This window comes from Carica papaya, chromosome 8, assembly GCF_054855325.1.
Source record: "Carica papaya isolate Zhongbai chromosome 8, ASM5485532v1, whole genome shotgun sequence".
Classification (NCBI taxonomy): Eukaryota; Viridiplantae; Streptophyta; class Magnoliopsida; order Brassicales; family Caricaceae; genus Carica; species Carica papaya.
Window position 1 is genome coordinate 29,580,448 of NC_142316.1, and position 23,547 is coordinate 29,603,994.

The window sequence follows — 23,547 nt, forward strand, 5'->3', positions numbered from 1 at the left end:
GTAGTACTATTATAATTATATCAAATAGTGGTATTTAATGCCTGACTCATATAATTGTTTTTTTTTCAGCTTTAACTTTTTTACAATGTGAAAATGTGGATGCATTCTTTATTTGTTTTTCCTTAATGGCAGTGTGTGTACGTACATATATATTGTGGGGAGAGAGAAGGAGAATTTGATGGATGGGTAATGGGTAATGGGCAGAATTTCCACAAGTCCAATTAAGATTATATGCTGCCTTTATTTCTGACCATTAATACTGATTGAAGGGGTACAGCCAGCACATACACATAGAAAAAAAGTGGAAGACCAATTCTGATGGAGCTGGATGCCATGACTTTTGCTGAATCTAGGTAGCCCTCACAAAATTAGATTAGTGTTTAATTGGTGATGAAGAGAAGGACTAGGCTCTGAAAATGATAATCATTTTTGGACCTCCTCCAAAGAACCCACCCATCAAACACGTTTTATATGATTAGGGCAACATGTCCGTATGTACCCTTATGTATATATATAATATTTATACAAATACGGGCTGTGGAAATCCTGAGAGAGAGAGAGGGGGCTAAAGATTTAGGACGGTAGAAAAGAGAAAGGCAATGTAGGTGGGGAGGGAGGAAAGTAATTAGTCAAATGTATAAAAAACACTGAGGATTCTAACTTTCCCACGCAGGAAAACTCCAAGACATCACGTGAAGGCATTGTAGCCACAAGCCTAGAAATAAAAGCTTGTACCCACCCAAAAAACAAAAGGAAAAGAAATTTAATAAAGTGGGAAAAAAGAAACACAGTCCTTTTTAGTTTACTTACCTTTTTTCTCCAACTTTTCTCCATGCTGTAGATCTTCTTCTGTCCTTCATAAACTTCACTTACCCTTGACTTCCTCCCTCTACATTTACATGTAACTTTTCCTTGTCATCAAGGAGGAGAGACCCTCTCTATTTAAGAGACGCAAGCCAAAACCTAACATCACTCTTAATGTACACACACCCTCCCTTTCAATCTAGGCCATCCAATGGGCTGATCACCCACCACCAATCAATTTACTTCTATCCAATTTGATCGACGGTTTTCAATTAGAAGAAAGGAAAAAATAACTTTCCAAATGTTTTTTCTTTAATGAACCTAATATAAAAAGAGTATAACTATGCTTAATTTTTTTTGGTACCGAGTGAAAAATTATCTTGTCCCACCATTATATTTTGATGAGATATTCTTTTCATTAATAGTGATATATTCATAAATTAACCCATAATTTTATTGGTCATCTCAGTTTTTATTCCATAATAATAAAACAGATAACACATCAATGTATATTTGTAAGAAATAATTATTGAGTATCTAACCATATAATGCAGCTTAGAATTGCATCTCTACATGTACCAGTTCAATCTGCTTTAGGTAGTCAAACAGAAAGTGATTAATCAACTTTTAAAGATCACCCACTAGAATAAGTTAGTCCAATGGACGATCCGGATGATGGTCTACAACCTTAAGTATCGTGGATACAGATGTGCAACACTGAATCTACTCCTCAAGGACTATAGAGATTTAGCCATCTCTCCCCATCACCATCCACTTCATTACCATCATCCATCAACATCATGTATAAAGGTGCTATAGACCGAACAACCAAAACAGTACTTTGTTTATTAATTTACTTTTTTTTTTTTAAAAAAAAAAACAGAACTTTGTTTATTTATTCCTTGAGCAAACCTTTTTACGCTTTAACCATGTTTTACTTACAACGTAGACTCATTTAATTAATGTTCACCCAATAACACAGCCTGTTCTCCCACCAAACACATATGTATCTATCTATAAGAGGAATCTAGAAATGGGATATATTCCGTGGAAAATAAAAGCAAAAAGAAGTCAAGATTCAAGAAGCCCTATCTCCTAACGTCTAGTCCTATATTGATGGAACCATGCAAACAGGACTCTTCATATTTAGTAACTAATTATATTAGACTAATCATTGGAAATTAGGTTGAGGTTTTCATTTTATTTTGTTATTTCTCTTTTTGTTTATAATTGTTGTCCAAGGGAGGAAAAAGCGATGATGATTGCCGCAACTTAGTGGGGGCAAGGAGGGGACTTTTGATGATGCTAGCTTCTTTAACCTACAGGGCACTGAAAGGGACGGAAATCATAGAGAGATGGAATAGGCATCTAAAAGCACTGTGGGCTGAGGACAACATGACTGAGATATGTGGGGCAGGAGAGAAAGAGACATTTGATCAATCACCTAGAAAGTGAGCATAGTCCCTATTACTAAATCTCTCCTCTTCCCTCTCTTCAGTCCCTCTCTCGGTCTCCGTCTCTACTTAGTTTGGGAGACCTCAAAAGGACTAGCAGAACTATGACACCTTCTTGCACCTTCTTCCTAACTACCAACCATAGTATGTCTATATCCTATGGTTATTTACAAATATTAAAGATGTCCCCAACAATGTCATTTCAATGTCAAAACAAAGGCACTACTACTTTCCCATTTTTTTTTTCATCTCTTTACAGAAGGGATGGCACATGGGAGCATGGCCATAGTGTAGGCAAAAGATGCTCTCTGTTCTCTCTTCTCAAGAAGAAAGAAGAAAATGGAATATACAAGAACTGGGGCATTCCCATATTTATGTACATTCTTTTGGTGATGGTTTGATTCCGGACTATTTATTTTCTCAACCATCAACATCTTCAGCCCAGGGATTCAGAGCCCCCTTCACGATGACGTCCTTAATACTGTATGTATATGTGTATGCCTGCCTTACACACACACACACACACACACATACAGCTTCTCTTGAATACAAAAGAAATGCTTGAGATTGTTGAATTGTACGTACCTCAAGATGCTTATCCAATTAGGCCGCTGAGTTGCTGGGCCCGCCGCCTTGGCCCAAAGTGAACCCACTGAAAGCTCTCAGTCTAAACCTTCAAATAATTTTTATGAAGAACCATAATGCAGAGGTTGGTAACAGTCAATTTTAGATATTTGATAGCTTGAAGGACCACTTCCATTTCAGTAAACAAATCATAAACACATTGAATTTCTTTTAGTAACTTTCAAGGCATGATCTAGCCCCCCAAAAAAAATATTTACTGCCCCGTTAGGACATTAGACTGTCACACCACCATATCAGTTAACCTTCAGCTATCATGAGCTTATATATTCATACAAATCTGTCAACAAAAAAAGTGTTAAACCTCTTTATCAAATATGGCTTTTTATAAATTTGGTATCATTCAAATTTTTTAGGAAAAAGTCGTACCCTAACCAGACAATATTTTTTTTTGCTAAATGAGAAAATCTAACGATATAGAATTAGTCACATTATGACAGATATCTGATATCTGTTGCAATGTGACTTAAGTTCAAACATATAGAATTAGTCACGACATAAAAAGGTTATGACTTTTACGTTACCATTTTGTTGGATCTATGCGGAGTTAGCATGGTTTATTACTGTGGGATGAAATCTGCACCGTCCAGGCTATTCAACTACCTATCAAATCAAAAGGTAATCTCAACTATTCTGAAAGATACTTTTACCACCTTTTGATTTAGCAGTCACTTATTTTCCATTATGCATGCAGATTTAGTGGTAAGAGCGCTTATTTCCCGTCATGCATGGTTGCTGACTTGGTGGTGGGAGAGCCCTATGCTCGCTGATGTCATAGGGGTTTAGGTTCCATGTGCTGAGGGAAAAAAGTAACTATCCATTTTGACATCCAACCAAGAAACACATAAAGTTGAAGCCTGTTCAATAAACAAAAACTTGGTATTGACACTGGTACAAAGTCTCTCATTCTAAAGACAAATTATCACTACCATGAAAAATTTCCATGTCACTCTTCACACAGATATAGAATTATAAGCTGGGATCCAGTGTTAGACCATTATCTTAGACGAAGGCCCATAATACCAAACAGTAATGAACAATGCAAGTTGAGGGGGACCACCCATCTAGTAGACACCTCTATCTCCCCCTCAAATTTCATTATTTGCATCAGTCAGTGTGATAAAGAGGAAAACGTACTTGGTACTTGCAGCCAATGGGAGGAACCAAGCAGGTTTGCCAGCGACCTGAGAAGGAGGTTCATCAACCCTTCTGTACTCAATACTGGAGGTCCATAGCATCTTCACTTTAGCCGTTCAGCCCCCACTTCTTCAGCTTGTGACTTCCACGTGTCTGCTACAGCAGCCTGCTACGTGTTCTTGTATTATTGGCGAAGGGCAACTCTTCAGACAAATAAATAACTAAATGAAGCTACAAGAATTTGTAAAAAAACTAATTATTTTTGGGTTGAAAGCAACATAGAAATAATTTCAGGAATTGGAAGTGTCCACATTTGATCATCATTCTCCACAGCCTAGCTATTAATTGGACAGGCAAATTGTTCTGGGACCTCCTCTAATACTCCCCCATTCTCATCCCTCATTGAAATAGCAAAAATAATAATACAAACTGTATAGTTTCTCTAACCATTCCTAACACTGGAACAATTTTCTCTTCTTTTATTCAAAATTTCAGAAATAGTACTTTTTAAATGGGAATTTTCATTCGGGAAGAATTTTCGCTAACGACTGATATAAAATAGGCATATAACATTTAACAAAGTGGTGTAGATGGAAATAAAATGCCCATCCATATCCTTGCATCAAGTGACGCACCAAACATAGTAGTGCTGGGAAGTCTTCAGCCAGATGCACCACATTTAAGGAAAATTAATCAATTATGACAATACCATATATTATTTGGGGGACAGTAGGCATTTGATTTCTCTAGATGTTACAACTTACAAGTTGCCATTGTCCTCGAATTTGTTTTAACATGTCATTTTAAACATATCAGTTTCTTGCTTATTTCTACATGAGCGAGGAAGGGTTCATTTCCATTTTTGGGAGAAGTGGAACTTGAAAGTCTTCTAAATATTCATATGATAATTCCACTACCATCATAATTCAAAATGATACGAGAAGACAGACTTCAGGCCAAAATTTTTTCAAGGAAATTACTAAGTTTGAGAAGGTCAATTTTTGAGAAGTTCCTTATATCATTTGTTGGCAGTGAAGTTGGCTGGCAGACCTGGTTTTTCTTTCCTTACTCAAAAAGAAATTATCAACAGCAAATACCAACCTTATCTTCAATTATAATGAAGAAATGAGAATTTTGAGACTATGAAACAAGTTGGTTGTGACTTATGCTTTAACCAATCCTATCCTTATCACAAGTTGTATTTGTCGAAGTTGATCTAGACTATAAATTTTGTCGAAGTTGTCTCAACTAATTCATCCCACTAAAGGGAAAAAAGTCATAATAATCTAGCTGGCACTGGATACACGTTGAGAAGCAGTTTTCATTGTCATATTACTTCACCTATATACTTGATACTGGATCTCAACCTAAGTCTCTACCTGTCTTTTCACAGAACATTCAGATATTTGGTTCTCTTAGGAAGTAAATGTACATCTGGCCCATATAACCTATTGAAGCCCAGAAAACATAACAATCCCAAGCAATAAAATAAGTTTTGTTTGTAATCATATGATGCCTGGGGCAACCCACTGGTAAGTGGGCTGCCAACATTATGGAAATGCCATTATAGTTCATCCTCTTAGAAGTAAAAATTAAAATCTACTAGAAGATAATGGATCAACTAATCTGCACTTACAACCTCAACCATTCTCACCAGCCTGACGTGATTCCTTGTGAGTATTTCATGGAAAAGCCCGTAAGGAGGAATTTCATTTAAGGGATGTCAATAGTTGCTCAATAAGAGGGCAGGGCATGTCGATACCAAGCGTGCCTAGTTGGTTGGGTTTGATAACTACAATATTTCTGATTCCTAGTTTGAGAAAAACTGCATATTGTTTATGACACTAATTGCATCCTGTTTATGACCCTTACAACTGCCAGTACATGGGCTCAAAGCCCAAAAGTTTATGAAGAACCATCTACCTCAGAGTTATGACTTTTTTTCAGCCTCCCTCCATGATGATACTCTACTACTCTCTTGAGCTATCACCACTCTTCTGCTCTCTCACTTTCCATACCAGATGGCTCGACCATCCTCGAAAGCCATACCCTTTCCTGCCGCAACTCAATAACTTCTTTAACTGGTGCATTTAGTTCTTCTAGATTAGAGACTTCAACATTAAATACCAATGGAACAACAATAACAAAAAGAGATAAATCTGGGAGGGAAAAAAAAAAAAGAAATAATGAACGGTCAATAAAAATTGGAAACAAAAAATTTCAAATTTCATGCCCTCAACCTTAGGGTAAGTGATAAGAAAAGGACAATCTCAGTTTCTGATCCAAGTCATTATGGAAAGGCTGTTGGATTAGTTGCTTATTTCTTCATCAAGAGTATTGGTGCAAATTAACGACTTGAAGACATAAGATTCCTCTGCTTTAATATGAAATATAATGAAGTAAATAATTAGCAGGATTCTGACTGAACAAACAAAGAATATAGCTTCTTCATACGCTTCTTTATATTTTTCCTCCACTCTTTCATCATTGTATCACTTTTATTCTTCCTGTAGCCTTACCATATTAACTGTTTTTTTATATCGTTAAAGACATAAAGGAAATAGAAATCTGCCTTCAGTTTATAAGGTTATGACAAGCCAAAACCAATCAGGACTCCACTTGCAGAACCTGGTCTCTATTAATCATCCTGACATGCCTTTCAATCTTGTTGTTGATCCCTCTTACATAATAGTCAATATTTTCTTCCAGTATTATGTTCTTTAGTTTAGGTCTCCCCTAATACTGCCAAAAGAAAGAAGCACGTGCAAAATTTCTTAGCCTTTGTAGACAGGGGAAGTTGTTTCCCTTATTCAAAGGCTAAAAGCAGTCTACACTGTAAACTACTTCTTGCTTCAGATATACTGTGAATTAAAGGCGACCACAAGTAACAGGCAACCTTCAATTAGCACTTTATCATTCATGTCTAGTACTGGCTAAAACTGTAATATTTCTAGTGGGTAGCATGGAATTAGAAGGAATGTGTTACAAATAACACATGATAAACACCCAACTAATTTGGACAGCAAGGTATAGCAAAAGGCAGTATTACCTCCAGCATGTTTGCTTTTAATCGATTATGGTGCTCTTGCTTGATGCTTTTATCTATCCTGCTGGTTTTACTTTCTTCAAAATGTTTGATAGTCAATAGGAGAGTAGTCATATCTTCAAGTTCCTGCAAAGAAAGGAACAACAAAAAATCCATATCTCGGACGCATGGATGCTCAAACTCCTTAAAAATGCTAAATTTCAGGTCCCAGAGCTTTGTGTATAAACTTGACAGCAAAAAGTTCAATCAATAAACACCATGAAGCTTCACCAATTTTTTCAATTTTTTTTCTAATTTTTTTTAAACAAGAAGTAAATCACATTGTTATCAGAAGTTCTTGAGGTAAAATGCAACTGAAATAAAAAAAAGCACTGAGAAGGAAGCAAAGATAAACCAAACCAAGTGGGAGTTCTTATTCGGAACAAGATCAAAAGGGCTGAAAGTATCTTTTAAGAAAGTGCAAATGAATTCTACGAGTGTGTTATAATTATTCCAACCTAAAATCTGATAAACCAATTTTTTTAGCAACCATGAAAATTTATTGCAACATTCGGTAACACTAAAATGGAAGAAAGGATAGCAATTATAGACAAAGAAATCTGATCACCAAACAAATTACACCCTAAAACCCAATTTAAACGATAAGCAATAAAGCTCTATAGCAAATACCCCGTTTGGTAGCTCAAAAACCGAAATGAACAATATAATATATTACAATTTCCGGAAGTTGAGAAAACAAAGGGCCATCAACCAACTGAAAACGGAGTAATGTTTTCGTTCATTTTCCTGGAAATTTTCTTAGCAACCTAACAAAGTGTACGAGATTTAAAAGAAAGTGAGAATACTCATTGGGCCTTCTGTGACAGAGTTCCGCACCTTTAGGTTCGTTTGTCTGCAGTTGTACAAGCACACACTGTTTACTTGAGCCTTCTTTAGTCCACTCGCTACTCTATAATTTCTCTACCGCTAGTACTAGAAAACTGCATGATACAAGTCGACGACGACCTACTTCTCCACATACGGCTGCCGGAAAAATCCGATCATACTATGCGGGTTTAGTTTTACCATGATAAGAAGCGGTTATTTTCTTTTGAGACCATTAGGATTAATTAATTTTCCTTATATTTCTAATTAATTTTGCTTTCAATTACTTTAAGTAATAAGTTAATGACGAGTTAATAGCTAATAGCCGCACTTTACTACGGATTAAAAAGAAAATGTAAAAAATTGATATAAGACTTAATATATTAAAAATATAAAATTTAAGATTAAACTATTTTTAATTTTTATTGTAGGTAAGTTTTTTTATAAAATTAATAAAAATCACTAAAGTATTTTTAATTTACTCATTAATGAGATTGAGTAAAAATAAATTAACTGGTAATAAAAATTAAGAAAACATTGTATACCTAAAACTAACAAAAATATATAGAAGAAAATTTTAATTAAAATGAAAAAAGTGTTAAAAAAAAATATATTTGAAAAAGTACTTATTTTTAGTGAGGAAGAAGTACAATTAATAATATAAAATGTAATAGAATATGTATATTTGATTAACAAATGAAAAAAAGAAATCGATTTTTTTTAAAGAGAAAAACTTAACTTGATTTGAGAATTTTTTTTTAATTTATATCGCTCAAATAAATAGAAAAAAATTATTTTGAAAAAACAAAAAAATCAATAGTTCTTGCAAAATTGTAACGGCCCCGGAAATATTAAAAAGAAATGAGTATTTAAATATATCGAATGCGGAAGCGAGATCAAAATTTCAGTTAACATCCCTTACACGAAAAACCAAAAACGTACTTAAAATATAAAAGGTTAAACTAACTAAGAAAGAAAACTCGAAAATAAACTATGCGTATGACTACAGAGTCTCTAGGCATCCCCTTCGTCGTCCTCCTGCGGAACGGGCTCGGGAACCATGTCTTCCTGATCTGAAATGGTTAATTAAGGAGTGAGCTACACTAGCCCAGTAAGAACATCACGATATCTCACCGTCACGGAGATAAAGGTGGGTAGAAAAACACAAAAAGACCAATGGAGCATAATTTACAACAAAACCTTTTATCAATAATAAAACTTTTACCATCCACTTACCTTGGTGGAATTTATGAAAACAATATGGGAAAAAACAATAACATTATCATAATCATTTAATAATCTAAGCTGTAAAACATAACACTTATCACGCCTCTTGTAATTCAATCATTGTACAACATATCTTTTTCTCATTTACCAGCCTACTAGTATCCGTGGGGGTCCATAGGGGTTCCGCTACCCGTTAACCTTTAACATTCATAATCAGTTTCCAGGGCCGTCCCCATACCCCGTCCGGTATGGGTGCCAAAACCATGAACCTCAATACCCCGTCCGGTATGAGGGTGAAACGGGCCGTCCCCATACCCCGTCCGGTATGGGCGCCAAAACCATAAACCTCAATACCCCGTCCGGTATGAGGGTGAAACGGGCCGTCCCCATACCCGGTCCGATATGGGCGCCAAAACCATAAGATCTCCATACCCCGTCCGGCATGTGAGACCACAATCCCGGTAGGGTTCCCTACGGACCCGGTCCGTCCACCATCTCCCAGGATATCTAGTCAGGCTGACCCCCATAATACAATTATCAGTCTACACAATCTTTCATTTTCCTTTTCCTCAATCAGCATCATCAATTCACATTTAAACAAGCAAATCGTACTTCATACCAAACAGACAACATACAGTATCAGTTTTTCAGTCATTCAACCCATAATTAATAAAAACGTAGTACATGCATACAAATCTGTAAAATGAACACATCAAACCTCATTTTGCATTTAAAGCTGTAAACAGGCCAAATAACAGTAAATCATCAATCACACTAGACTCGGGCTCCATTAGCAACCTTAAGCAATTTCACACATGCGTTAATTCAAGAAATACCGTTTTATCATTTTGAACTTTAATACCGTGATAGGAAATAGGGTGAGGGGTCCTTACTTGTTTTCGGGATCCGAATACGATTCACAGTGCGCCTGCAGGCCGTCCCTAATTTTCCCTGAATTTTTCCCGGGGAACTGAAACACACTAACAGTACCTGCACGTGTTCCAAAAAAAAATCCAAATTAGGCCCAGGGCCCCTTTCGGACCAAATCGCAACTCCGGCACGGCGGCTCTGCCGTGCTCCGGCGACGGCGCCGCCGCTGGCGGCGGCAAGTCGCCTCGGGTTGGCTGTTTTCGGCCGTTTTCGGCCGAATTCGGCCACGCTCGCATTGGTCCTTGTCAGAAAACAACCCTAGGGCCCTCGGGGGGCCAAAAAATCACGGAAAAACGGAGCTTACCGGCGGCGGCGCTCTCGGGTGCAGCGGCTCTCCGGCGAGGTTCGTGTTTTGGTGATTCGGCTCCGGTCAACCTGTAGAGAAAAGAATGGTGATCACGGTGATATAAAAATTGCATCGAACGGAGGCCGGGAAGGGCCTCGTCGGAGGCAAAAACCGAGAGGGGGCGCGGCGGCGCCGCTGGGCTTCGGCCGCGTATTCCGGCCGTTTGGCCGGGATTTCGGCCTCGATTTGGCCATAGGAGGAATCAGCGGGGAAAAACGAGTCGGGGGTATGAAATTTACCTCGATCGGCGGGCGGAAATTTCCCCGGTGCGGCGGCGAGTGGTGGCGGGCGGCGGCGGTCGGCCTCTGGTTCGTCTTCTCCGGCGAGCGGCTGGCGGCTAGGGTTTTTGGTCTGGTGTGGGGGTTCTATTTATAACCCCTTGCCTTTTGATCACAGCCGTTCATTTCGTTTTAATCTGGGCCGTTCGTTTTTGATTGAATCTGGGCCGTCCGTGCGTTTGAATCTGGGCCGTCCGATCGCGCGATTGATCTGAGCCGTCGGATCGCACCCACGCGGATCGCCAACGTGGCTCCTTTCGGAGTGACGCGATCTTGCCACGTGGCAGGCCCTGGTTGGCCGAGACTGCTGACCGGGCCTGCTGACGTGGCTGCTGACGTGGCTGCTGACGTGGCCCCCCCCTTTTTTTTTTTTTTTTTTTTTTTCCTCCTCCTTTCCGGGTGCTACAACTCTCCCCCCCATAAAGAAATTTGGTCCCCAAATTTGCCTCATTACTCTTGATCAAACAGATGAGGATATTGGGCCCTAAATTCTGATTCCAGCTCCCAAGTCGCCTCCCTAGGCGTGTGGTTCTGCCACAAGACTTTTACAAATGATATTTCCCGGTTACGGAGTATTCTGCTTTCTCGGTCCGTGATACTGACCGGTACTTCTTTATAAGACAAGTCCTCTCGGAGTGAAAGCGGTTCATGAGCCACGACATGAGAAGGGTCCGGATTGTACTTGCGCAGCATAGATACATGAAACACATTGTGAACCCGGGAGAGCTCAGGGGGCAGTGCAAGTCTGTAGGCAGTGGTACCAATCTTGTCTAAGATTTCAAAGGGTCCAATGTATCTGGGGTTTAATTTTCCCCTTCTGCCGAACCTACTAATTCCCTTGAAGGGGGTGACCTTAAGAAACACCCGGTCACCTTTCTCAAAGGCCAGGTCTCTCCTCCGGGTATCAGCATAGCTCTTCTGCCTACTCTGAGCTGTCTGGATGTTTTTCTTGATCTTAACTATCTTGGACGTGGTTTCTTCCACTAAATCCGGACCAAACAATCTTCTATCGCCCACTTCCTCCCAACAAATCGGTGACCTGCACGGACGCCCGTATAACGCCTCGTATGGGGCCATGCCGATGCTTGCTTGGTAACTGTTGTTGTAGGCAAACTCTATCAGGGGTAGATGGTCGTCCCAATGGCCTCCGGAGTCAAGGACACAAGCTCGGAGCATATCCTCCAGCATACGGATTGTCCTCTCTGATTGTCCATCGGTTTGGGGGTGGAAGGCAGTACTGAGGGACAACTTTGTTCCCATAGCTTGCTGGAAACTATTCCAAAACTGAGAAGTGAATCTGGGATCCCTGTCGGATACCACTGTTACTGGGACCCCATGCAGTCTGACTATTTCCCGGACATACATTCTTGCCAACTTGTCCAACGAATCAGTCATTCTGATGGCCAGGAAGTGGGAAGACTTAGTGAGTCGGTCAACAATTACCCATATGGCATCGTGTCCCGATCGTGCCTTGGGTAGTCCCGATACGAAGTCCATGGTGATGTGTTCCCACTTCCATTCTGGAATCGGTAAAGGCTGAAGCAACCCCCCTGGGCGTTGATGTTCTGCTTTGACCTGCTGACATACCAAGCACTTAGATACAAAGTCGGCTATATCTCTCTTCATCCCATTCCACCAGAATCGGGGTCGCATAGTTTGGTACATTTTTGTACTCCCTGGATGCATGGCGAACCTTGAACTATGGGACTCTGTCATGATGTCTCTTTTTAATTCATTGTCGTCTGGGACACACATTCTGTCCTTGAAACGAATCAATCAGTCGGCAGAAATCTGAAATTCTGAGTTCACTCCCTGTTCTGCATCCTTCTTGCGGTTTACTAGGGCGGGGTCGATTGACTGGGCTTCCTTTATTCTTTGGATTAACTCGGGTTGGACTGCTAGGTGGCTCAAACATGCGGCCCTCTTCAGATCTTGCAGTCGAACCTGCTGCGTAGCCCCAATGGACCTGCATTCCGAAACCATCAGATGGGCTAGGGTGCCTGCACTCTTCCTACTGAGGGCATCGGCTACTACGTTGCCCTTACCTGGATGGTATAGGATGTCACAATCATAGTCCTTGAGGAGTTCCATCCACCTTCTCTAACGCATGTTGAGATCCTTCTGAGTGAAGATGTGCTTCAAGCTCTTATGATCGGTGTAGATCTGAAAGGTCTCTCCATACAAATAATGGCGCCAGATTTTCAAGGCGTGTATGATTGCGGCAAGCTCCAAATCATGGGTAGGATAGTTCTTCTCATGATTCTTTAGCTGTCTAGACCCATATGCTATAACCTTTCCATGCTGCATCAGGACACAACCCAGGCCCAGATAGGAGGCATCACTATAGACTGTATACCCTCCTGATCCACTCGGTAGAGCCAGCACGGGTGCAGTAGTCAGTCGCTTCTTCAATTCTGAAAAACTCCTTTCGCAGTTCTCATTCCAATCAAACTTTGCATTCTTCTTTATGAGTCGGGTTAGAGGGGCCGCTAGACTGGAGAACCCTTCGACAAACCGGCGGTAATAACCCGCCATCCCTAGGAAACTGCGAATTTCCTTAACTGTTGTCAGCCTTTCCCAACCAAGTACCGCTTCAACCTTTTCGGGGTTCACCGACACCCCTTCCTTCGATATAACATGTCCTAGGAAGGCGGTTTGCTCGAGCCAAAATCCACACTTGCTCAACTTTGCATACAACTTCTTTTCCCTGAGTACCTGGAGGACTTGGGCAAGATGATGAGCATGTTCTTCTCTACTTTTTGAGTAGACTAAGATATCATCGATGAACACGATGACAAATTTATCCAAAAACTCTCTGAAGATTCTGTTCATTAGATCCATAAAGATGGCCGGGGCGTTGGTTAGCCCAAACGGCATAACCAGGAACTCATAGTGTCCGTACCTGGTTCGGAATGCCGTCTTGGGGATGTCTTCTGCTCTCACTTTTACCTGATGGTAACCTGATCGTAGATCTATTTTAGAAAAGACCTGTGCACCCTGCAACTGATCGAAAAGGTCATCGATCCGGGGGAGAGGGTACTTGTTTTTAATTGTTACCTTGTTTATCCTTCTATAATCAATACACAGTCTCAACGTTCCATCTCCTTTCCTTGCAAAAGTAACCCCGGCACCCCATGGGGAAATGCTGTGTCTAATGAAGCCACTGTTTTGTAGCTCAGTGATTTGTTTCCTTAGCTCTTCCATTTCGATGCGGCTCATTCGGTAAGGAGCTACCGAGATGGGTTGGGTTCCTGACTGTAAGTCTATGGTGAACTCGACCTCTCTGTCCCCTGGTAGACCGGGCAGTTCATCCGGAAATACGTCTGGAAAGTCTCGGACTACTGGAATCTCTTGGATACAAACTTCCTTCTTGGGTTTACCTAGTTAGGGAAAATACAATATCAACGCACTGGGAATTAAGAAGAAAAGAATTTGTCATTAGGGAGAATCAGTACCGAATAATTTTATTAACTTGTAAATGGCTCCTCGTTGGGAGGATTAAATACAATCTTTTTATTAAAGCAGTCTATGGTGGCGTGATACGCCGCCAGCCAATCCATTCCTAGGATTACATCAAAATCCCCTGTGTCTAACCCTATCAGGTCTACCCTCAATTTCCTATCTGCTATCTCCACGGCGCATGCCCTGTAGACAACCTCTCCTAGTAATGTCTCCCCCCCAGCGGTAGATACAAATAATAATGAATCAAGTCTATCAGGTGATACACAAATTTTGGAAGCAAGAACATGTGAAATAAAAGAATGTGATGCACCAGTATCAAACAAAATATGAGCAATGTGGCCAGAGATAGTATACATACCATGTACCACGTCCGGGTCTGCATCGGCATCCTTCTGGGTAAGGTTGTAAACTCTGCCCTGGATTGGAGGCCTCCCTTGATTCTGGTTCCTAGGGCACTCCCTCGCATAGTGCTGGGCACTGCCGCATATGCGACAGGTGTTGTTGAGGCGGTAGCAGGGTCGGTCCCCATGATCCCTGCCGCAGTACTGGCAGATCTTCCCACGAGCTGCCCCCATAGCCTGAGGAGGGCCCTGAACGGCAGGCCTGGGTCTCTTACTGGGTTGGACAGGCATGGTAGGCGCTGGCCTGCGGAGCGGGGCTGAAGGTCGGGAACTTCCCGTTAGCTGAGGGCGGGTGTCGAAGCTCCTTTCTATGATCTGCGCCTTTGCCAGGACTGCCGAATATGTCTCGAGCTCCATCACCAACAAGTGCTGTCTGATCGCCGGGCGGAGACCCCACTGGAATTTCCTGGCCTTTCGGCCCTCATCCAACAATGTCTCCGGGGCATGTCGGCCCAGCTCCAGGAACTTGCGGGCATACTCCGACACTGTCATATTACCCTGGACCAACTGAGCAAATTCAATTTCCTTTAAATGTTGGATGTGCTTAAGGAGATACTCCGCATGGAAAGCCGCTAGGAACTGCTCCCAAGTAACTGGTACAGGCAGGGTGGCCCGCTTGAGCTCCCACCAGCGTACTGCTTCCCCTACCAGCATGTAGGAGGCAATGGCAGCCCTCTGCTCAGGAATTACTCCCAAGGTCTCAAAGGCTCTCTCAGTCTCCACCAGCCAGTATTGGGCCTCTTCAAAAGAGGATCCCCCCGAAAAAGTAGAAGGGTTCAGTCTCCTGTACCTCTCTATGAAGCCAGGGTCGATCAAGGAGGGAGCGGGGTCCCGAGGTAAAGGAACTGGGGCCGGCTGAGGGTGAACTGGGGGACCCTGTGGTGGCGCCTGCTGATGGGGTGGGGGCACTGGAATATGCTGTGGCGGTACCTGTTGGTACTGTGGCTGTGGTACCGGGTCGTACCGCGGCTGTGGTGCCGGGTGGTACTGTGGAGGAACAGGCTCCTGCCGGGGTGGCTCGGGATCAGCCTGCTGTAACGGGGGCTCAACCTGCGCTAGCGGAGGAGGTCCGGGTAACTCCCTTCTCTCCTCTTGCCTTCGCTGGGCAGCTACGAGAGCTTCCACCATCTCATATAATCTGTCCAAATCCTCCCGAAGCGAATTATCTTGGGCCGCTCGGTTTAGTGGGGGCCTTCCTCTCCTCATTTCTGTGTACCTGCATTTACAAGGAATGGTTGAGTAACGACCCATCGGTGAGTATTTCTTTAAAGGACTATAGTGTAAGGGATGGGTCCGAGGAAATGCGGCTCTGATACCAACTGTAACGGCCCCGGAAATATTAAAAAGAAATGAGTATTTAAATATATCGAATGCGGAAGCGAGATCAAAATTTCAGTTAACATCCCTTACACGAAAAACCAAAAACGTACTTAAAATATAAAAGGTTAAACTAACTAAGAAAGAAAACTCGAAAATAAACTATGCGTATGACTACAGAGTCTCTAGGCATCCCCTTCGTCGTCCTCCTGCGGAACGGGCTCGGGAACCATGTCTTCCTGATCTGAAATGGTTAATTAAGGAGTGAGCTACACTAGCCCAGTAAGAACATCACGATATCTCACCGTCACGGAGATAAAGGTGGGTAGAAAAACACAAAAAGACCAATGGAGCATAATTTACAACAAAACCTTTTATCAATAATAAAACTTTTACCATCCACTTACCTTGGTGGAATTTATGAAAACAATATGGGAAAAAACAATAACATTATCATAATCATTTAATAATCTAAGCTGTAAAACATAACACTTATCACGCCTCTTGTAATTCAATCATTGTACAACATATCTTTTTCTCATTTACCAGCCTACTAGTATCCGTGGGGGTCCATAGGGGTTCCGCTACCCGTTAACCTTTAACATTCATAATCAGTTTCCAGGGCCGTCCCCATACCCCGTCCGGTATGGGTGCCAAAACCATGAACCTCAATACCCCGTCCGGTATGAGGGTGAAACGGGCCGTCCCCATACCCCGTCCGGTATGGGCGCCAAAACCATAAACCTCAATACCCCGTCCGGTATGAGGGTGAAACGGGCCGTCCCCATACCCCGTCCGATATGGGCGCCAAAACCATAAGATCTCCATACCCCGTCCGGCATGTGAGACCACAATCCCGGTAGGGTTCCCTACGGACCCGGTCCGTCCACCATCTCCCAGGATATCTAGTCAGGCTGACCCCCATAATACAATTATCAGTCTACACAATCTTTCATTTTCCTTTTCCTCAATCAGCATCATCAATTCACATTTAAACAAGCAAATCGTACTTCATACCAAACAGACAACATACAGTATCAGTTTTTCAGTCATTCAACCCATAATTAATAAAAACGTAGTACATGCATACAAATCTGTAAAATGAACACATCAAACCTCATTTTGCATTTAAAGCTGTAAACAGGCCAAATAACAGTAAATCATCAATCACACTAGACTCGGGCTCCATTAGCAACCTTAAGCAATTTCACACATGCGTTAATTCAAGAAATACCGTTTTATCATTTTGAACTTTAATACCGTGATAGGAAATAGGGTGAGGGGTCCTTACTTGTTTTCGGGATCCGAATACGATTCACAGTGCGCCTGCAGGCCGTCCCTAATTTTCCCTGAATTTTTCCCGGGGAACTGAAACACACTAACAGTACCTGCACGTGTTCCAAAAAAAAATCCAAATTAGGCCCAGGGCCCCTTTCGGACCAAATCGCAACTCCGGCACGGCGGCTCTGCCGTGCTCCGGCGACGGCGCCGCCGCTGGCGGCGGCAAGTCGCCTCGGGTTGGCTGTTTTCGGCCGTTTTCGGCCGAATTCGGCCACGCTCGCATTGGTCCTTGTCAAAAAACAACCCTAGGGCCCTCGGGGGGCCAAAAAATCACGGAAAAACGGAGCTTACCGGCGGCGGCGCTCTCGGGTGCAGCGGCTCTCCGGCGAAGTTCGTGTTTTGGTGATTCGGCTCCGGTCAACCTGTAGAGAAAAGAATGGTGATCACGGTGATATAAAAATTGCATCGAACGGAGGCCGGGAAGGGCCTCGTCGGAGGCAAAAACCGAGAGGGGGCGCGGCGGCGCCGCTGGGCTTCGGCCGCGTATTCCGGCCGTTTGGCCGGGATTTCGGCCTCGATTTGGCCATAGGAGGAATCAGCGGGGAAAAACGAGTCGGGGGTATGAAATTTACCTCGATCGGCGGGCGGAAATTTCCCCGGTGCAGCGGCGAGTGGCGGCGGGCGGCGGCGGTCGGCCTCTGGTTCGTCTTCTCCGACAAGCGGCTGGCGGCTAGGGTTTTTGGTCTGGTGTGGGGGTTCTATTTATAACCCCTTGCCTTTTGATCACAGCCGTTCATTTCGTTTTAATCTGGGCCGTTCGTTTTTGATTGAATCTGGGCCGTCCGTGCGTTTGAATCTGGGCCGTCCGATCGCGCGATTGATCTGGGCCATCGGATCGCACCCACGCGGATCGCCAACGTGGCTCCTTTCGGAGTGACGCGATCTTGCCACGTGGCAGGCCCTGGTTGGCCGGGACTGCTGACCGGGCCTGCTGACGTGGCTGCTGACGTGGCCCCCCCCTTTTTTTTTTTTTTTTTTTTTTTTTTTTTTTTCTTCCTCCTCCTTTCCGGGTGCTACAAAAATAATAAAAAATATATATTCTTTTAAAGTCTTTATAATCAATATATTGATCACTTGATTACAATATTTAGAAATCCAAGTGAATAAAAAATAAAAGGATAAACATGAGTACCGATGTCTTTACTAGCAAAGAAGATCTCACCTCTCAAGTCTTAGCATGTCATTCATAGCCCGATTTACCACTGAAGACATCATTATCCAATTTGTAGAATCTAAATAGTGGAGACATCCAAGATAATATTTATGTTGTCAGACTTATAAATCTTGTTCCGAATGAAATTATAATCTACTTTGACATCTTGAATTTTATTAAATTTCAATTGTAATATATTCACTAGTATCTGAGGTTCAATTTACTGTTTATGATAAAATTACATATTTCTATTTTATTTAAAATGGTGTAATATAAGTATAAACCATAACGAAGGTAAGTCTGATAACAAAAGATACTTCACCTAATAAATATGTAAAAAGTGTTTGCATGTGCTCGATCAACTACATAGAATTTAGACATTATACTGTATTAACATATACAAATGCCTTGAATAAATTATGTGTCCTCTTCCCCTTCTCCATGCAAAATACATATTACAAGTATTTGTACACTTGTTATGTTAACTTACATTTGACAAACATAATATACTTATTCACACACTAGACTAGGGAGGCCATGCAAGCGATCCGCGTGCCCCACGATCGAACGATCCAGGATTGATTATGCGTGCATGGACGGTCCAGATTTATTTTTTTCTTAGGCATGATTAGACAATCGAGATCAATTGCGATGGATGGTCTATATTCGTTTCCTCCTTAGGCGCGATCGGACGGACGAGATCGATCACGATAGAAGACCCAGATTAACGTGGGATGGATATAAATACTTCATATCACATAGGAACCCGAACTCTAGCCGCAAGCCTCCACTGGAGAAGAAGAACCAAAGGCCAGAGAAAGAGGCCGATCACCGACCACCGCTGCACCGGAGCCACCTACGGCCGTAAAAAAAAAGGTAAAAATTTCCAATACTTGCTTGAAATTCGATTCCAAGTACATTTGTAGCCAAATCAGAGCAAGAGGGATGATGGATGAGCCGAAAACTGTGAACAAAGTTCGGCAGAGCCGCTGCGGCCAAAACTCCAAAATTCATTCGATGAGCCCATTTTCAATTCCTGTTTTACGTAATTTTTTGATCATTGTGTTCACTGCCTTTTTCTATGCAAGGTAACCGAAGAAAGAACCTCAGAGGCGAAGGAGGACTGACGAAGCCGTCGCACTTAAATGTCCCCCCTCCCCTACCGATGGTTCGGTTTTTTGTAATTTTTTGGCCAATCGAGGCTCCTAACATGTTTTTTTGCAGGGATACGGCCAAAACTGATAAAAACAGGTTAGGCTGAGGCGAACTACTGTCGTGGGTAGCGGAATCGGCGTAGAGCATGGCGGCGGCGCCGTATCGGAACCCCAAAATTGGTCGGAATGAGTTTTGGACACTGATTTTAGATTTTTGGGGTATTTTTAGGTATGTAACAAATGATTTGGATTATACAGAAAAAATTCAGGGAATCCAGTACCCGTTAGGTGGCGTAGTAAATAACTCGACATCTCGAAACATCAATCTGGGTAAGGATCCCTCACCCTATTTTTCGTTACGGTAAATTAAGACTTAACGATGTATAATTTCGTATTTTTATAAAAAAATTAGAAAATTCTAAAAATAATTACAGGTTACTAGTGGAGTCGGAGCCGGTTAGTTCACAACTATCTTGATTTTCTGTTTATTTTTCTGTACTATTCTACTTACTTGATTGATTCACCGTATGATTAGAATTATTATTTTTAAATTATTTTTTCTATTTATTGATTGTCTGATTGTGATATTTATCTGATTCATTAATTTGAAATAAAGGTCTCAATTACATTCCTTAATTGTTGAGGTATGAAATCGTACTGTTAGTTTAAATGTCGTTTAATTAATCTGTGAATATACAATGAGATATTGGTATGCGCTTGTTGGTTATTTGTTGATGAAAATTTGTATGCGAAAGAGTTATTGGGTACTGAAAAAGAGTGGATAGGCCCGATACATAGAGAACCCTACCATGAACGTTACCTCAGTCGGACGGGGCTGAGAAGTCCCTTACCAGAAAGGTTTGGGAGATATAGTTCATTCTCATACCAGACGGGGTATTAAGGTGATGGAATGTTTGACGCCTACTACCGAATGGGGTGTGGGAACGACCGATTAATTGTTTAAATTAGATATCGGGTTCACGGGTAGGGGAGACACCCCTATGGATCCCTAGGGGTACCAATAAACAGGTAAGAAAGGAAATATATCCTCTTTTATTCTCTTATATATAAAAATAGAAATAGTATGAATATGAGTTTTCATATCTTATTTTTAGAAAACTTATTATGGTAAGTATTAAACAAATGTCTTCAAGTTTAAATGTATTTAAATAAAGCAAGGACTCCATTAGTTATTTTTCTGATTTTTTACCAATCTTTAGTTTTTTGTATATGTGATTAGTGTGATATTCTTACTAGACTAATATAGCTCACCATTTCATTAATTATTTCAGATCAAGAAAATCAAGATTTAGATCCCGATCAGCAAGAGGGTTGTGAGTAGTTCACTATCCGGATTCCCTTCAAGTGCTAGTAAAGGTTGTCTTAGGATGCTTTAGTTATTCGCTTTTCGTTTTATTTCTTTAATTTCTGTTTATCTTTTAGAAGGGACATTCCCGTATCCCCATTGGGCATTCAAAATTATTGTGTGAGGAATATAAATCCTAACTCTATTAATCGCTTAGCATTTAATTTATGACTTTATTTTTATTTAAGTTTCGGGTCTTTACAGTTGGTATCAGAGCCGCTTTCCTTGGAACCATTTCTTACATAAAAACTTAAAACCATCAAATATAAACTATCACTCAACATTTCCTTGTGAAATGCAGGTACAAGAAAATGAGGAGAGGAAGACCCCCACTAAACTGAGCAGCCCGGGATGACTCACTTCGAGAGGATGTTGACTGATTTTTTGAGATGCTGGAGAGATTCATCTCTACCTAGCAGATCCAAGAGGAAAGGAGAGAGTTTTCTGACCCTCCCCAGTAGCCACAATTTGAGCTACCTTTGTAGCGGGAATATCCAAAGCCATCCCCATACAACCCTGCCCCTCCACCATATCATCTGGTACTGCTACAGTATAATCCGGTGCCCCACCATACAACCAGGTGCCACCATAGGGTCACCCGATCCCTCTCCAACATAATCCAGGTCCTCTTCAACAGGACTTGTAAGCACCGCGACAAAGACCATGGAGACTGACCCTACTATTGCCTCAACAACACCTGCCGCATTTGCGGAAGTGCCCGATACTACATGAAAGAGGGTCTGCAGAATAAAAAATTAGGCCAGACCTTCAGTTTAGGGCATAATTTATACCTTCATCTAGCAGGATACTAAAGTCAACCCAGACGTGATACAGAACAAGCGTACGAAATAAATTTTCATTCGAGAGATTCCTGTGATCCGAGATTCTCTGGATGTATTCCCTGATGAAATATCTAGATTGTCGGTGGATAGAAAAGTTGAATTTACTGTAGATCTTCAACCCGGAACTCAACCAAATCTCAGTCTCCCTTTACCACATGAGCCGTGTTGAGATGGAAGAATTGAGGAACTAGATCAATGAGTTGCAGGATAGTAGGTTCATCCGACATAGTGTATCTTCTTGAGGTACTAGAGTCATATTTGCAAGGAAAGAGACTGTGATGTTAAGATTATGTATTGACTACAAGGGATTGAATAGGGTCACGATCAAGAACAAGTATACACTCTATATAATTGATGACCTTTTTTACCAGTTGTAGGATGCCAAAATCTTCTCTAAAATAGATTTGTGTTCGGGTTACCATCAGGTAAAGATCAGGACAGAGGACATTCCCAAGACAACTTTCAGAACTAGGTATGGACATTATGAGTTCCTAGTAATGTCCTTTGGACTAACCATGAACCAGCCATTTTTATGGATTTGATGAATAGGATTTTCAGACAATTTCTATATCAATTTGTCATCGTGTTTATCGATGATATCCTAGTCTATTTAAAAAGCAGAGAGGAACACACTCACCTCCTGACTCAAGTTTTATAAGTTTTTAGGGAGAAGAAACTGTATACAAAATTGAACAAGTATGGGTTCTAAATCGAGCAGACTACCTTTCTAGGACATATCATATCAAGGGATGAGTATCAGTGAACCCCGAAAAAGTTGAAGTAGTGCTTGGATGATAGAAATTGATCTCGTTCAAAGAGATTCGTAGTTTTTTAGGAATGACAGGTTATTACCGCAGGTTTGTAAAAGAATTTTCTAGCTTAGTCACTCCTTTGACCCTACTCACAAAAAAGAACATTAAGTTTGAATGGAACGAGGACTGCAAAAGCAGCTTTACAGAATTCAAGAAGCGGTTGACTACTGCACCCGTGTTGGCTTTACCGAGTGGGACAGGTAGATACATAGTTTATAATGATACCTCTTACCTAGGGTTGAGTTGTGTTCTGATGCAGCATGACAAGGTCATTGCTTATGAGTTCAAGCAATTGAAGAGTTATGAAAAAAATTACTTCACCTATGACTTATAACTTGCCGCCATTATCCACGCCTTGACGACTTGATGCCACTACCTGTGTGGGGAGACTTTTGAGATTTTTACTAACCATAAGAGCTTGAAGCATATATTCACTCAGAATGATCTGAACATGCATCAGAGACGTTAGATAAAGCTCCTAAATGATTATGATTGTAATATTTTGTATCACCTGGATAAGGCAACGTAGTAGCTGACGCGTTCAACAAAAAAAAATACAAGTATGTTAGCTCACATAATGGTTTCTAAATGTAGGGTAATAGGGGCTACACAACAGATATGACTTCAGGACTTGAAGAGAGTTACATGTTTGGCCCACTTAACTATTCAACCCAAATTGATCTAGAAAATAAAAGAAGCTCAATAAACCGATTCCACCATAGCCACCCTAAAAAAAGATGCATAACAAGGAGTATATCCAAAATTTTGAGTCTCTGCCGATGGATTGCTCAAGTTTTAGGGCAGAGTGTGTATTCTATATGACAGTGAACTAAAAAGAGGTATCATAACAGAGGCTCATAGTTCCAAGTTCGCCATACATTTCGAAAGTATTAAAATATATCAAAGTATGCGACCCTGATTTTGGTGGAGTGGGATGAAAAAAGAGATAACTGACTTTGTTTTCAAGTGTC

At 41.4% G+C, this 23,547-nt stretch overlaps 1 long non-coding RNA gene across 3 annotated transcripts; it reads right to left on the bottom strand.

The window, feature by feature from the left end:
• Positions 1-3,745: 3,745 nt before the first annotated feature.
• On the bottom strand, positions 3,746-8,180 carry LOC110826234 (uncharacterized). 3 transcript variants are annotated; one of them, XR_002542011.2, is made up of 3 exons: positions 7,929-8,180; positions 7,087-7,209; positions 3,746-4,240 (listed from the first exon to the last, which is right to left on the bottom strand). It is a non-coding gene; the product is annotated as an uncharacterized LOC110826234 (long non-coding RNA). The 3 variants fall into 3 exon arrangements; XR_002542010.2 differs by having other exon boundaries at positions 7,960-8,176; XR_015813982.1 differs by lacking the exon at positions 7,929-8,180 and adding an exon at positions 7,753-7,920.
• Between the last annotated feature and the right edge of the window lie 15,367 nt (positions 8,181-23,547).